Source organism: Triturus cristatus, chromosome 2_1, assembly GCF_964204655.1.
Source record: "Triturus cristatus chromosome 2_1, aTriCri1.1, whole genome shotgun sequence".
Lineage (NCBI taxonomy): Eukaryota > Metazoa > Chordata > Amphibia > Caudata > Salamandridae > Triturus > Triturus cristatus.
The window spans coordinates 1,034,260,613-1,034,276,840 of NC_140581.1; the positions used below are offsets into that span (position 1 = coordinate 1,034,260,613).

Sequence of the window (16,228 nt, forward strand, 5' to 3'; positions counted from 1 at the left end):
GAAATTGGCAGTATTTCACTCTCAGGGCATGTAAAACACACCATCTAATGTCCTACCTTTTACATACACTGCGCCCTGCCCATGGGGGTACCTTGGACCTATCTGAGGGGTGCCTTACATGTAAGTAGAGGGAAGGTTGGGACCTGGCAAGTGGGTGCGCTTGCCAGGGTGACATGGCAGTTAAAAACTGTGCGCGCAGACACTACAGTGGTAGGTCTGAGACACATTTACAGAGATACTCATGTGGGTGGCACAGCCAGTGCTGCAAGCCCACTAGTAGCATTTGATGTTTAGGCCCTCGCACACTCTGTGCACTTTACTAGGACTTACCAGTAAATCAAATATACCAATCATGGATCACCCATCTTAATAACAATTTACACAGAGGGCATATGCACTTTAGCACTGATTAGCAATGGTAAAGTACCCAGATCCTATAACCAACAACAACAGGTCAGGAAAAATAGGAGGAAGAAGCAAAATGTTTGGGGATAAAGCTGCAAAAAGGGGCATTTCCAACACCAATGCACAACAGCAATTATGTTCATAAACATATGCTTAAAGCTGAACATCCTCTCTCTACCATGCCGGGAATTCACAAAGGAAATTTTGTCAGAGTAAATGGGGCTACTATTGCAGACATCTCCACCAAGCCTGTGGAGAAACCAACAGCCGCAACTCCCATAAGTGGGCAGAATAAAGTGGGGTTAGTGTTGTAAATGTATTAACACCCACAGACATGTACACTTATGTGCATTGCCAGACTCCGACCCGACCCTTTTCCACCCTTGAAATGGTTGAAACTTTACTCCAATGAAGGGCTGAAGTAACTTCCCTTCCAGAATGGGAAAGAGGGCAGTTCACCCATAAACTCGCAGGAGATGTATGAGAAGGGTTTTTTCCCATGAAACAAAAAAGGAAAGAAAAATATTTGTTAATTTATACATCGGGCTCCATTTCTTAGTGCCTGAGGGTATGATTTAGAGTTTGGCAGATGAGTACTCTTGCAAAAATGGAAGATGTCCCTTCGTCCTTATTACAATGCATAAAAAACAGAGAGATATCCTGTCTGCTTTATTAGAAGTGCATTAGGGTGTAGTGCATTTGAAAAAAGGTCTAGGGGATATCCCTCACGTTTGTGACAGGGTACATGTCTGCCAAAATGAAGGCCCTAATACTACATTGTGTGGAATTATACATTTAGGAATGGAAACTAAGGGAATATGGCACATGACATTCCCAGTGGTATGCCTGGAAACCTGTACAAGCGGCAGCTTTGCTGGGGTACTCCTGGGAATGTTTCTGAATTCGAAAAAGTAATCAATACACATGTTCATAGGAGTACTTGTTCAGTTGCAGATTTACTACTTTTGTGTGACTTAACCAAATATAACTTTGATCTCTTTTTATTGTTTTATTTACTGACTTCTCTCTTACACTGCCCTCCATTCACAAAAGTGCAGACTTCTGACAGGTGGAAAAACCCATTAATATTTGCTCTGCCTGTTCCTGCTCTACCCCTTATGCTTCCAATGTTTTCCCCACTAAATTCCTCTATCTCCATGCAACCTTCTGAATGCCATGTCCTAGCTGTCTGGGAAGGGTATGAACTTCCAATAGTCTCTGCAGTATGAGCTTAGGGTCAATATTAAGCTAATTCCACTTCCTTCTGAAGCAAGCCGCACATTTTGTGTGCGAGTGTGTGTAACAATATGGCACAAGTGTGAATATTTGACGTCATGGAGTTGGGCTTCTGTGCCATTTTAGAAAACATGTGGTAGGAGGTGGATTATCCTAGTATTTTTGAGGGGGTCGTATTGCATGAAGGATGCATTTCAGAAAATGTACGCTCTATTATTCCCAGAGCAGCACAGGTCACCCACTTGCAGAGACAAATAATTTAGCTGATACTACAGATACAATTCAGGAAATGTGAGGGAAGATAAGCGGAATGCACTGTTTAAGAGGAGTACCCTTCTGGAGTGCTGCACTAATCCAAGTGAGTACCCCTGTCGGGTCCTGGAATTGCAGCCTGGCCCATTGTCTTGTTTGAGAGCACTCAGCTGTTTTGCATTACATTGCATCAGACTCTTTAAATGCATAAAACCTGCAGAGGTAGGTTTAATAGCAGACTTTTTTTAAAAGACACGGGGGCATATTAACTAGGATGGCGATAAATAAATGCAAAGCGCGCTAAGCGCTTGTTTATTTATCGCCGTCTATCGCTGGAATTTATCGCCCTGGTAACGTGTTATTAACAACGCGTTACTCCAGGGCGATAATATTCCAGGGAAAGGGACCAACATCCCAAAACAGAGATAGGCTTAATGATACAACCCTGTGGTCGTATCACCATAATCCACCTCCCATGTTAGCTATGCCTTAGTCAGGAATTTAACAGACGTTAGAGTCCTGCGATAAGGCATAATTAACGGGATTTAAAATATCGCTACCCCTTGTTGATGATATCATGAAGCTGGGGTAGCGATATTTTCCCATGGTGTTTTGTCAGGCACGCCTCCTTTGCATCTCATTAGAGATGCAAAGCGAGGCGTGAACAAAACGGGAGCTGATTCAAGGAAACACGCGCTAGCGTGTCCTTGCAAATAATGCGATATAATTATCGCCGCTTTTCGCCCAAAAACAGACGCTAAAGCGGCGATAATTATATCTTCAGTCCTTGATGATATGCCCCATGGAGAGTTCTCCAGGGCTGAGCATTGTCTTTAACTTTGCTTCTTATCTCCATAATCCAACTAGCAATTAGATAGAGTGACACTATCTGTAACTCCAGACCTACACTCATTAACCATAGATCTAGCTTTAGGAGGAAGTTAGAGGATCATCCCAATCAAGAAGATCTTCTACTGGCTGAAAGGGATCTACTCGATCCTAAAGATTCCATGCTGAGGGGTTGAGCTTACTTGAGTTAAGCAAACATTCCTGCACGCCAACTCCTTTGGTAATGCTCTATCATCTGCACAGAAAGGCAGAGACCTCGGGTCATATCTGACACGGGTAAATCACTAATCACCCATACAAACACCAGCAGCAAGGTAGCCAACTTTCAAATCAGCATGCAAAGGAAGGTGATGTGGATTAACAAGTAGAACTTATCAAATTGTTGGTGTTGTCAAAAATGGACTCCTGTATACATGTGCCCGCCTAAAACATTAAAGAATCCTGAAAATGGCAGACAAAATCTGCTTGGGATTGAAGAAGTCCAACCAAGAAGCACACACACACACACACACTAAATTCAATACTAACATTCGGTTGAATGTAAAATCAAGTTCAAACTATTGTGCACCATACACAAAGCCTACTGCGGGGAAGCCCCAGAGTATGTCCAGTTCATTTTCCCAAATGTGTTGGTAATGGAAGGAGGAGAGGCCCTGCAACCGACCTCATGTGATTGGAACAAGTCTCTCCTGGTCCTCTTCCCATGGTGAGGCACAGGACAGACAAAAACAACTATATCCTACTTGTATTTTCTTAATGTACCAAAAATAAAGGTTCTAACACTTGCACAAATGTTGCTCTTCTTTTTTAGCATGTATCCAAAATCAGAAACATTAGAGCTTTAAGTACAAAAACAAGCAAAAAGAGTGAGTCAAAAATGAAGAAAAAGAATACCAATAATGAAAACTCTTTATACACTGGTGTTGCTCAATGGGCCCTTTTTAACGGGGTATTTGTGTTTTTCAATGAAGTTTAATTAGACACCCACTTCCATATGGGTGTCTGAGTGGGAGTTTGCCATGAGTGAGCCTTGGATTAATTTGCAAGCATCTGCGTTTAATTAGATCCCATTCATCAATGCCCTGATTTGCAGTGGCTGGATATTTCTATATTTTGCAAGAAAAAATGGCGGCTGCTAAGCAGTATTGATATTTGTGAATGAAACGCGTACATTTTTATTTCAAGGCATCACTGCCATAGGAAACTAACAGTGGGGTCATTGTCACACGGGACTTCTCCTACTTCCTTCCGTAGCCCATACAGGTATGGCCACCGGCTTGCCAATTATAGGTTCATGAGATCCAAGGTGGACCTGGTATTGCAATACTTGCAAAGTGAATCATCCTGAACCATTCAGCAATGCAGGACTGGCTCACTGGACTGGAGGCGGCTGATTCTAGCAGAATTCCTATGAAATTCCTTCAGTAAGGGATAACCCAACACCCTCATTTTCCAATTATATATGTTGCATAATCATATGTGTAAGTCAGAAATGTGAGGTAGAATACCCAAGATGGGGCACCCTTCTCGGTGAGGGATGCCCTAAAGGTGGTATGGTCGTCCATGAAGTTAGTCATAGTCAGAGATAGCAGTACACCCTTTTCTGCACATTACAATGTGCAGCTCCTTTACATTGCGCACTCTTTCTGGAATTCTTTGCAACGCCAAGTATGCTGTCTGGCTTGTAGTAGGCTTTCCCAGAAATTACATCTTGCGCTCTGGCAGACCAATAAATGATGGCTGGGAGAAAAACTGAGAAAAAGGTGTTTGCCTCGTTGCTTGACCAGTGGCAGACATTGCATAGAATAGACTAGGCTGATGCCACATGCCTGAATCTTGTGTTAAATGGTTGCCATGGAGATGTGGCTACATAAAAAACCAATCCATTCAGAAATGATAAGTCCATGCCAAAGCTGAAGTTCTGCTACTCGATTGTACAGAAAAGACTGGACTAGAAAGACAATCCATGGTTGTCTTTCTAGAAGAGGTTAGGGCCAACTGAGCAGGTCTGTGCAGAAGATCTATGCCTTGCGGAGAAGGATGTAGACTGACTTGTGTACTTAGAACCGGAATTACACCACTTGATCATGAGATCAAACTCATGGTAAATTATTTAAACTCCTGGCTCACTGCATAGTTCGTCGTAAGGATTTTCTCCATCCAAGAGGCACTTGATACTGCTAAGTCCGCTCTGAGATCGCAGACAATGTTCCCTCGTCGAGACTGACAGAAGTAGTACTATCGAGCAGTCTGCTTAATGAACCACTGCAGGAACCAGGCTGGCATATGACCCTGAAAGAGACACCCCATGAGGTTGCCTGTCACTGCTGTGAGCACCTGCACCGTGAGCCCAAAGTGTGGCCCTGCGACAGTGGCGTAACGAAACTTAAGGGGGCCTCCCTGCAAGGTACATAGAGGGGCCCTCCTCTGGACTCAATCAGGAGGTCTCAGGCCAGGGTACTGTGCTGAGGGTGCCCTCTGGAGCACAGTCCCTCCCCGCACCGCAGGGGCTGCGGGGCCTATGTTACGCCACTACCCTGCGAGAGAGGCACTCTGTGAGGTTGCATGTAACCGCATGAAGCCTCTTTCCCTCTGCAGATGTGAGTTTATGCATGACACTGCTAGCAGCCAGTCGCCCTAAAGTGCATCTCATTCCAAAGCTGTACCAGAGAGCCAGCATCCTCAAAGTGATAATCACAAACTGCACAGAAAACATCATGTTCCCTGCACATCCATGATGTCATCAAGGCCAGCACAACTCTCCGACTTCAGCTGTGCTCTGCAATCCTCTGGTCCCGTCTGTTAAGGCATGAATGTGGACGCTGGCACTGCCAAGCCTGTCCTCCAACACTGAAGGACTGTGCCCCTGCGGCTGCAACATCCCCATCTCTACAGGGTCAGTGGACTCCCAGCACAACAGACACTCTGAACTTCTCCTAATAGCCATGAACTCTGGAAAGAGACTACAAACACTAAGGTACTCATGCATCAGTTCAATTAGATAAAGTGCTCTGTGTGCTTGGTTAAGTGCTACTTTAAATGTGTATAACTGAATCCTTGATTTACCTCTTTGATTTCTCTGCTGTTTGGCATATAAAGTCGTAGAGCTTAATTTACTGTGAAAACCACCAGTAATTTGAGCGATTTAACTTCATAAAGTTATTGCACATTTCCTTAATCTCATAAAAGTGTCATTCATTTTCACAAAAAGAATGAACTACTTCCTCAATCTGTTTTTGTGAAGGATACTTGTGCTTCGTGAACTAGGCATTCTGTTCCCTTAGCAACCGCTTAGAGGAAGCCTTGACAGTTCAACACCATCTCCCCTGAAAGTCAAAGCCTTTAGGAGTCCCTTGCCATCTCACTAGGCTCGCAGTAGAACCTGGTTCCTGCATTTGTAAGGATAGCAGCAATACGTGTCACAGAGAGCACCTCACTGCCTGTGAGATGTGCAGTTCCTGTGAAACTGGATGGCACTTGGAACAATTAAGGATCAACCCATTTCTGAGTCCTGCTTGGGTGAAATAAATGCAAACTGTAATGCATGTGTTAATATTTCTACAATGTCGCACACAATAACCACTGAATATACTGAATTGTACATACCAGTACTGTACACATCAACATTGAATGTGAGATCCATGAAATATGCATTATACCGGTAGAATAGTGAGGGCATTCATTTCATAAACCCTAATAAAAGTAAACATTCTGGTTGAAACAGATATACAGTTTGAGAATGTAAAAAAACCTACAACAAAAAGCAAAAGCTCATTGTTAGAAATGGGATTCCTGGTTGGCCGAGGTTTGCACCCAGCCCAGGAAGGTACCTCTAGTCTAGTCAGGGTAAGCTTAGTACACACTAAAACATAACCTGTGCTCAGCCTCTGGCACCTTGGAGTTAAAAAGATTACTTTAGGTCGCGCTGGGCAAAGTCAAAGTTTGGGCCGACCGCAATAGAACACCAGACGGCTACAGGACCCTTGCAGGCCCCATTGAAGAAAGTACCTTTTCTGGTCACTAACAAAAAGATCCGTTGATGTCGAGTCCCACAGGCAAAGGATGCATCAATCTTCCCCATACAGTGAAGGCGATGAGTCAGTTTCGAAGATGGGTGACGGAGTCAAGAGGCATCAAGCAATGCACCCGATTCTGCCATGAAGTTGAGTGGATGAGTTGATCTCACCAAGCTGCAGTGGTGGTGATATGCTGGCCAATGCGTTGATCTCTGGAGGCAAAGCGCTGGTTCTGAGGCGATGAACTGTTTCTCTCCCGCAAGAGGGTTGATGCACCAGTTCTGCTACACACAGACAGGAGATGCTTCAAAATCAATGTTGCCAGTATCGGAGCCATTTCCGGTGATCCCGACACAGGAGCAGAGGTAGAGATTTTGAAATTCCTGAGTCTCAAGCAACAGGAGGCAACCAACAATCCTTTGGAGATCACTTGAAGTCAGAGAGCAGCAGGGCAACAAACAGGAAAGCAGACCTTGGAAGTGGTTTTAAATGCCAAGTCGAAGTAGCAGTAAACTGCACACACAGGTTTGAAAGGCTACTTGTGTGGGTAGCACAATCGGGCTGCAGGCCCACTGGCAGCATTTAGGTTACATGCCCAGGATATATGAGTTACCACTTTACAAGAAACTTACAAGTAAACTAAATAGGTCAATTGTGTATACACCAATGTTACCATGTTTAGGGCAGAAGCACATGCACGTTAGCACTGACCAACAGTGGTAAAATGCTCAGAGTCCTATGGCCAACAAAAAGAAAGTCAGAAAAATAGGAGGAGGAAGGCAACATTTCTGGGCTGATTCTTCAGAAAGGGCCATCTTCCAACACGAAACCCTCACCAGCCTAAAGCCAGGGTACCCTAATCAATACCTTGATGGAGTTCCCTGCTTAGGACAATAGAACTTGGACAATGGCTGACTACTGCAGGGGTACTTGCCAGTTTAACACCTCACTAAAGCCAGTTGGATCTATTTGTCTATGCTCTCTGGGGCCCATGAACAGCCCCATGGGGAACCCTTCTCCTCATCTGTGGGCCCATCTGTGCAGCACTTAACTTTAATCTGCTCACAGACGCATCCCAGGAGGCAGATAGTACCACCATGGCCAACAAAGTGATGTGGTCCTATCCACCTCTTGAGTCTGACTTCTGTCCCCAACCCAAGGAAAACTCTGCCCACAAAGGGCAGCAACCAACAGAGGCCATTGACAGTGGTCAGTATCAAGAGTCAGGCCCCAGGCCATCCAAGGGTCTCTGTCCTCTGTGGTTTTTTAGAGTGGGGGTAGTAGCCGCAGGTGTCTAGCACCCTTTGTTCACTCCACCTCCAACAGTTCATGAGTGGTATCCTGCAACTGGTCCTCTAACCTTGGGTCTGTACCCTTGGGCTGGACAGAAGTCAGGGATGAGTCCTTCCTCCCCTGCCCCTACCTACTGTACATTCAGTGTGGGAGTGGTACCCCCAGAAAATTGAACTGCCAGGGCGCATGTGGTGGCCGCCCCTTTCAGTTCTCCTGACACTTGGGGTAGCTCATTCCCCAGAATGCAGCCAATAGGCATCTGGGACTAATTATGACCCTTCTCTGGGTCACCTTCCCACCCCATTCTAGGGACACCAGCATCATAGGGTGGAAAAAGTCCTGCCCATGGGCTGTAGTCACTCTGCACTCCTCACCAGTGTACTGATCTGAGGAGACTAGCTCTTCCACAAACATGGTCCTGCTAGCCCTAGTATCCCTCAGGGCAATGGTTGGGACCCCATTCACTCCCACCAAGTGGAAGTGATGACTGCCAAACTCAGGGATCACCAACTCACCCTCTGAGTCAATCTCCCAGCTGAGGGAGATCATGGCATGTTCTATGACCTGCCCCTGGGGAGTACTTTCTCCTAAGGCCACATTAGCCACCGCTGTAGAGTTCCCACCAGTGGGTGGTTTCTTTGGACAGAGTCTCCTACTTGAGAACAATTAAGGCAACACGTTTGGAAATGGGGCGCCCTGGGCCACCGACCACCAGAACATCTCTCCCTCTTGTCAGAAGGGACATGGGAACCCTTTCCTTCCCTCTTACGCTGAGACCTGTCTGGGTATCTCTGGACCTTCCTCTAACTCTGTTGAAAGGAACCTCAACAGCCCTTTTTGGGATCACCCCCAGATACCTTTCTGGACACTCTGGGGCTGACCCAGATGTCCGCCTCCTCAGCAAGCGGCCTGGAGTCAAAAAGCTTGCTATCAACCAGGTGTTAGCGCAGCTCTGCAAAATAATTATCAAGAACGTGATCCTTTGCAAAACGTTGTACATCACTTCATAATCATTAACTTTGCTGCCCCTCACCAAGCTCTTAGGGGCCCTACCAGCGTAGTTCAAGAAATCCACCCATGTTTTTGTAGAGAGTTTGTGACTGGCCTTGAACCGTTGCCTGTTCTTTTCAACAGTCAGCTCAAATCTGCTGACTAAAATGGCCTTCATAGTAGTGTAGTTGGCCTGTTTCCCCACGTCTAATGTAAGGAGAGTGTCCCTCCCCACTGTAGGCATGTACCGCCTTAAACTACCCCCCAGAACTCCTCTGGGACCCTGTGCACTTTCAAAGCCACTTCATAGGATGCCAACCATTTATCTACATCATCCCCCACTCCATAACTGGGCACCATAACTTTTAAGATATGAAATCTGGACTCATGTATGCTGCCACCAATATTGTTGTTGCTTGACCCCCCTTGGAGTGCTCTAATATCCAGTTCTCTGAGGCTAAGCTCATGGGCCATGTTCCTTCCACAGTAAATAATTTCCTTCCCTAAATGCTTAGCCTCTTCTCTTCTAGAGCGTGCTCCTTCTTAAGCTTAGGAAGGGCAACGTCCTGCTCCTCATCCTTCTCCATCTTGGCAACCTCTAGCTTTAGTTTTTTCCCCACCCTCCTTTCCTCCAACTCCTCTGGAGATAGGTCCTTTGAGGACACACTGCTGCCTGGTCTACAGCAGACTTCCAGTACTGGGAGAAAATTGTTACCCCCCTCAGTAGGCTGCATGACAACACAATCTGTCAGGTTCCACTCTGATCCTTCCTCAGACTCAGTTCCCTACATCTTGTCCACTTCTCCTTTTGAGTAGGCTGTTTGTCTTGCTTTGAAGGCTTTCTGAACCTCTGCCTTTTTGGTACTTCCCTTATGGAATATCCTCCTCTCTGCCTTGAGTTAGGTTTCTGTGTATGCCTCCAGGTTGGCCAGCTCGAATTTCATATTGCCAGGTAGGACCACAGACATTGCAGAAAAAATGGGACTTGGGCAAAAAGGCTTTGGAAAAATTAAAAGATGTCAGAAGAGGGAGAATTGAAAAAGGCTCAAATTGGTCTAAGTATAGAGTTGTAGTGAACAATGAGCTACTATATGATAGTGCACAAAATCAAGCCCTACCGTCACCGATGATCACCAATGTTAGAAATGATATTCTTTGTTGACTGAGGTGTGCACCCAGGCCAGGCAGGAACCACCACTCTAGTCCGGGTAAGCTAAGTACACGCTAAAAGATAAACTGTGCTCACCCTCTGGTAGCTTGGCACAGAGCAGGTCGGCTTATCTAAAGAGGCAACATTTAAAGTATTTGTGCAACACACATAGTAACACAATGAATACACCAAAAAAGACTCCACATAGGTTTATAAAAATAGATTATTATTTCATAAACAAAACAAGACCAAAATGACAAAAATCCAATGCATAGAAGTTAAAACATTGCATTTTAAAGGAATAAATTCAGTAAAGCGCTTAGAAGGAAGTAACGCAATAAAAGATACTTTCGATCATGCTGGGCTGGGACAAAGTCGAAGTTTGGGCTGACCGCGATGAAACTCCGCTGGCTATGGGACCCACGCAGGCCCCGGTGAAAAAAGTACCTTTCCTGGTCGCAAACAATGAAATGGTCTATGTCGAGTCCCGCAGGTGCAGAATGAGTCAACTTTCACCCAGCAGTGAAGGTGATGCATCAGTTCCGAATATGGGTGCCGGAGTCAAAAGGTATTGAGAGATGCACCGGATTTGTCCACGCAGTCGAGTGGATGTGTCAATCTCACCAAGCTGCAGTGTCGGCCATATGCTGTCTGATGCATTGATTTTTGGAGGCAAAGCAATGGTTCTGAGGCGATGCACCGGTTCTACTCCCGCAACCAAGTTGATGCGCCGGTTCTGCTGCACGCAGACAGGAGAAGCATCGAAATCTGTGTTGCCGGTATCTGGGCCACTTCCAGTTAGCCAGGCACAGGAGCAGAGGTAGAGACTTTGACAACCTTGAGTCTCAAGCAACAGGACGCAAGCCAACAAGCCCTTGGAGATCACTTGGAGTGAAGGCAGAGTTAAGCTTTCTTTTAGCAAAGTCAGAGAGTAGCAGGCATCAGGGCAACAAACAGAAAAGCAGGCCTGCTAGATGAACAGTCCAGTTGAGTCCTTTAAGCAGCACAGCATTCTTCTGGAAGAGCTTCAGTTACAAGTCCAGTAGTGTCTGTCTTGGTATGGTCAGAGTGCCAATGCGTATACCCAAATTTTCCTTTGATGTGGGGATGACTTCAAAGCACTTCTCTGAAGTGCACAAATATCCCTTATATCCCAGTACTGACTGCCAGACTACCTGTGAGGGGTAATCTGTTGTTTGTGTGACTTCTTTCACTGCCTATTCAAGTGACTTGGTAGCCGCTCCCTGCCTGCCCAGGCTAGGCCATCAGAGAGCAGATGTATATAGAAGGGTACTCAGACACACCTGTCCTGTCTAGAGGAAATGCACAAAGTGTAGCGGCCACCCACCCCAGACGTGTATTGGAGACAGGCTGCAAGGCACACAGAGCAGAGAAATGTCCACTTTCTAAAAGTGCCATTTTCAAAATAATAATGTTAAATGTAACTTTACCATTAAAGAGGATTTATCATTAACATTCCAAAGATATGAGACATGATACAGCTGCTCTTTTTCAATCAGGAATTACAGCTTAAAAGTGTATTAAGGAATTCTCAATGCTAGCCTATAAGATGAGTAGGCCTCAAAGTAGTGAAAAACAATGTTGGGTGTTTGTCACTACCAGGACATGCAAAACTTAAAAGTACATGTCCTACCTTTACTTACAGAGCACCCTGCCCTTAGGTCTACATAGTGCCTACCTTAGGGGTGAGTTGTGGGTTATAAAAGAGGAGTTTAAGACTTGGCATGTTGTTTTAAATACCAAGTTGAAGTGGCAGTAAACTGCTCACAGAAGACCTGCAATGGCAGACCTGGACAGGTTTGAAAGGCTACTTGTGTGGGTGGCACAATCAGTACTGCAGGCCCACTAGTAGAATTTAGGTTACAAGCCCTGGATATTTGGTACACAACTTTACAAGGGACTTACAAGTAAACAAAATAGGTCAATTGTGTATACACTAATGTCACCATGTTTAGTGGAGAAGCACATGCACTTTAGCACTGGTCAGCAGTGGTAAAGTGCTCAGAGTCCTAAGGCCAATACAAAGGTCAGAAAAATAGGAGGAGGAAGGCAAAACATTTGGGTTGACCCTCCTGAGAGGTCCATTTTCCAACAATCATATACATGGAAGAGCACCTGCCCAACTTTAATATAATCTGGAATTTCCATTCCCAGGAACCATTTCTGAACTCCCCCTAAAGCTTTTGCACATCAAGAATAGCCTGAAAATTACAGTCCTTGGGCTAGCCTTGGAGCACAGACACATCGGTGGGATCGGCCAACCCATTTCGGGACCATAAGGATAGCTGTTTCAGCTTCACCTGCATCATATTAAGCACTCTGGTTGGTTCCCGCTCCATGTCCTTCAAATGATGAGAGGAACTCCTCCAAATCAGACTTAACAACATCACTGAACAACGCACAAAGCCCAAGAGAAAGCATTCCTAGCAGGCATACTTCCCACTGCTTAAATAAATGGCTCAGAAGTGATGTGCTGGTGTTGTTCCACACACAATTAAATAAATACATTGATATTGAAGTTGTACATTTCTTATAGGACAGTGTGAGGTCAGGAGGTTTTAAATAGAAGGGAGGTTTCTTTCTTTCCCTCAGGCAGACCTGTACTGTAGCATCTATTCATCATCTGAGCACACCATTGGGGACATGGGCTGGTAATGCTAGGCGGTAAGATCATCATCTTTAGATTTCATTCTATTCTAAATGTGGGGGAAATTTCCCATTCCTGTCAACGGTACATTTTGCATCCTAGACCTTGGAGCAAAATTGAATTTATGTAAAAACAAATTCTCTCGCCATGGGTTAGTGTCTGGAAACCCTCACGGGTGATTAGCCACGCTCTACAACTTCACATAACATAACATAACATGGTTGGAGTTTTTCCTTTCAGTAGTTAGATAAAAAGATATTTATGCATTCATGGCATAAAAAAGTCTGCTTGTTTGTTAAACTGTTTCAAAAGTGAATGAATCAAATAAACTAAACTTGGAATTTAAAGAAACACAGTTGGGCTTGGTTCCTATCTTTTTACCATTGAAATAATTTGGAAAAGTGATGATAAAGTTACAACAGTATCATACCAGGTTATCAAACACTCCAACTATTTTTAAGTTCTTACATTTTAATAAGAACTTAGGTAAAATTGTTGGACAATGCTTCTAACTTAAAAAAAAAAAAAATCCATTCATGATAAACAAACAGTTCTGAGCCACAGAAAAATAACACTTCTAAAAGGTTTGAACGAGAGATTCTTATCAAGACAGTTGGGGAACAATACAGTTTCCTTATTGGCAATATGGGACAGTAATTTCCTTAGCCCTATTCTGTTAGAGTGCGATTATAAAAATCATATGTAGGTAAAATACTAAACTGTAGAAAATAGATTGCATTCTAACAATGCCACCTGCTAATGTCAAACTCGTGTTCTCTCCTTTCGCAACTCTGCCTGGTACTCCCACTCACCAGCATCCAGTGATGTAACACAAAATGAGGGGGTTCCTCTGTAGAATGTGGTAAGGGCCCTCGAGCCTCCCGTATCTCAAAGATATTCATTGGTCTTAGGCCGAATGGGGCACCCCTTGAATACTTGGTGGCCCACTGGAGGGTTGTGGACCCCACCTGAGCTGCAGGGGCTGCACGGGCCTGCCAGCACCATTTTACCTTACAAAAAACAAAACATGCACGTGAAACCAGTGAAAGTACCTCGTGAGCCCACTCTTCCTCCAAGGGTCCGGTGCGGACTTCAGAAGGCTCCCAGCATAGCAGGGTTGGGTTGTTCAGTCTGTTAACTTTCCTTCCCCCTGTAGGTTTTAAATCCTTTCGGATTTGCTGATTCGTCAATTGTCATTAAGGAGGAACATGTCTGTGCAACACAATTAGTTCCGAGGTTTCCTTTATGGCATAGAAACGTGCACATACCGCCTCATTATTTGTAATTGCACACTCTAACCTGTGTTTAGAGGATACGCTTTCCACCAAGTACAGAAGTGAAGCACGCTGACACAATCACGGCAGACAGCTACGTCACTGGCTCGTGATGGACCTGGCCTTCAGATCCACAGAGCAGTGCCCTTCCCGTGGCGCGCACTTGTGGGGAGGCAACGCACTATAGACGGCGTAATAGACTTGGCTCTCCAGTGTGCCATGCTGGGCACATTCCTCGCCGCCATGTGTCCTCACCACACCTATTACTGCTGGAAGCTGCAGCAGGACTCAGACAAACATGACCACTGTGGGTGGAGGGCACGATTAGACCCTCCAAAGGATCGTGAACGACCCTTCTGGGGCCCAGGACTTAAATTGGAAAATATATACATACATACACAAATATGCATAACTAAATAAATAAATAAGTAAATAAATAAATAAAACAACCAATAGACAGGCTCAAAGTTTTTCTTTGTAGCCCGGTGCTCCCTTGTCGAATACAAATGCCGCTAAATACAGACAGAAGGTGGCAAATGCCAGGGGTGCCTGGTTTAGAAGGCAACCCAAGCCTCTTTCGTCCACCACCATACAATTCCTAGCTCTTTGATTCACTGGCATAGGTTCTTTTTTAGCCCTTCTTTCTCCCTTGACCCTGTTTTCCTCTCTTTCCCACACTCTTTATTTGCACCTTTTCTGTTTTTCTCTCTCTTGCTGTGGGGCAAAATCAGACAATGAAAAATAAATGTGCTCTGGTGCCTACCACTTTCAACCATGGACGCAAATTAAGCACTAGGGGGCATATTTAAAAGGGCTTAATGCCACAGGAACGTCACTTAATGACGCTCCTGTGGCGATAAACCCTTCACCCTACTTGCAAGGCTGCGTTAATGTCCCCTTGTGAATAAGGCCCCTTTTCACGCAGCACTTAACATGAAACGGGAGGGCAATGGGTGCTGCGGTGGGCATTCCGTCACAACACCCATTGCTTTTTGACACTGCCCCCTATTTACAAGGCTGGCGTAAATATGGGGCAGCGCCAAAAATAAGACCAGGGAAAACCTGGTATTAAACTGATGCAATGAGGAGAAATGAGTAATTTCTCCTAGTTTTTGCTGTTTCTCTGTGTGTGTTCTGCAGCACATATCAAATTTACAAATCACCATTAGTGATGTTTATGTGCAGGAAGAGATACCTTCCTGTACATAAACACTCACTCCCTGCAACGCAGGCACTCTTGTACCATGGTGCAAGGGTGCCTGCGTTTGTGCTAGGCAGCTGAATTAAGCCCCAGCGCTAGGGGAAACACGGGAGTGTGCCGTATTATTGTAAATACTGTGCATCCCTGCGTTCTCAGAATGCCGGGGCACGCGTTACCAATTGTGGCATAACATGGCGCTCTGCCATTCTGTTGTGAATATGCCCCTAGGTCTCTGTTGGGGGGGGGGGGGTAACCTTAGCCTAATGAGTTTCAAATTACTGAAATGTCCTGACCTCTTCCATACAGAATGTAGAGGATCATCATAGTTTTAGACAGACTGAATCCAGGGGGTCATACCTTTGTACACGAGGAGCAAAGCCTTGCAGAAATAATGTATGTATATAAAAAAATACTTTAGCAATTCATAATTAAAAAAAGGATTGGCCAAGACAATAGTGTCCTGCATTCTGCAGCACATGTAGAATTTACAAATCGCCATTAGTGATTATTTATGTGCAGGAAGGGACGCTTTCCTGCACATAAACACTCACTTCCTGCAACACAGGCACCCTTGCACCATGGTGCAAGGGGGCCTGCGTTGGTGCTTGGCAGCTAAATTAAGCACCAGCGCTAGGGAAAACACAGGAATGCGCCATATTATTGTAAATTAAAATCCATAATTAAAAAAAGCATTGGCCAAGACAATAGGTTTGGCTTTTATTTTGAGATCCAGCTAACAATAAAACATCATTGGCAAAAGCAATAGGTTTTCGCCTATGTGATTAATAATATACATTTTTTGTACGTTTTAGCTTAGTGAGCAGTTGTGCAATATAAGTTAAAGAAACACCATAGTGTTATGACTTGTTTATTGAGAAAGGCAATATAATGTGC

The 16,228-nt window shown here is 44.8% G+C and overlaps 1 protein-coding gene across 1 annotated transcript in view; it reads right to left on the bottom strand.

The window, feature by feature from the left end:
* AMBN (ameloblastin) overlaps positions 1-13,997 on the bottom strand; it is a 67,703-nt gene extending 53,706 nt beyond the window's left edge. The window contains exon 1 of the mRNA XM_085640817.1: positions 13,912-13,997. The gene's annotated coding sequence lies outside the window, so the exon portion shown is untranslated. The remainder of the gene's footprint in view (positions 1-13,911) is intronic.
* Positions 13,998-16,228: the final 2,231 nt, after the last annotated feature.